Source organism: Octopus bimaculoides, chromosome 30, assembly GCF_001194135.2.
Source record: "Octopus bimaculoides isolate UCB-OBI-ISO-001 chromosome 30, ASM119413v2, whole genome shotgun sequence".
Taxonomy (NCBI): Eukaryota; Metazoa; Mollusca; class Cephalopoda; order Octopoda; family Octopodidae; genus Octopus; species Octopus bimaculoides.
The window spans coordinates 3,856,268-3,856,785 of record NC_069010.1 but is presented as its reverse complement, the minus strand read 5'-3'; the positions used below and the strand labels follow the sequence as shown (position 1 = coordinate 3,856,785).

The 518-nt window shown below is 53.3% G+C and overlaps 1 protein-coding gene across 1 annotated transcript in view; it reads left to right on the top strand.

Annotated features, from left to right (window-relative positions):
• LOC106867258 (acyl-CoA dehydrogenase family member 10) overlaps positions 1–518 on the top strand; it is a 49,638-nt gene that overhangs the window by 38,483 nt on the left and 10,637 nt on the right. The window lies entirely within an intron of this gene.

Below are 518 nucleotides of genomic sequence, written 5' to 3'. Positions count from 1 at the left end.
GCCTCCACCATCGCTGCCTCCACCATCGCTGCCTCCACCATCGCTGCCTCCACCATCGCTGCCTCCACCATCGCTGCCTCCACCATTGCTGCCTCCACCATTGCTGCCACTGCCGCCTCCGTCGCACCCTCTGTCATCGCTGTCGTTTTGGCACTCCGTCGTTTGCAATGACAAGCGTTCCAGTTGATCCGATCAACAGAACAGCCTACTCGTGGAAATTAACATGCAAGTGGCTGAATTCTCCACAGACATGCATAGCCTTAGTGTAAATTCTCAGGGAGATTCACCATGACACAGAGTATGACAAGGCTGGCTCCTTTTGAATCACAGGTAACAACTCATCTTGACCGGCTGAGTGGACTGGAGCAACGGGAAATAAAGTGTCTTGCTCAAGGACTCAATGCATTACTAGGATCATTAACCGAATACCCTAACCACTTACCTGTGCACCTTCACCACCACTGTGACACCGCCAGCAACACCACCACTGCTATCACCACCACCACCACCACCACCAC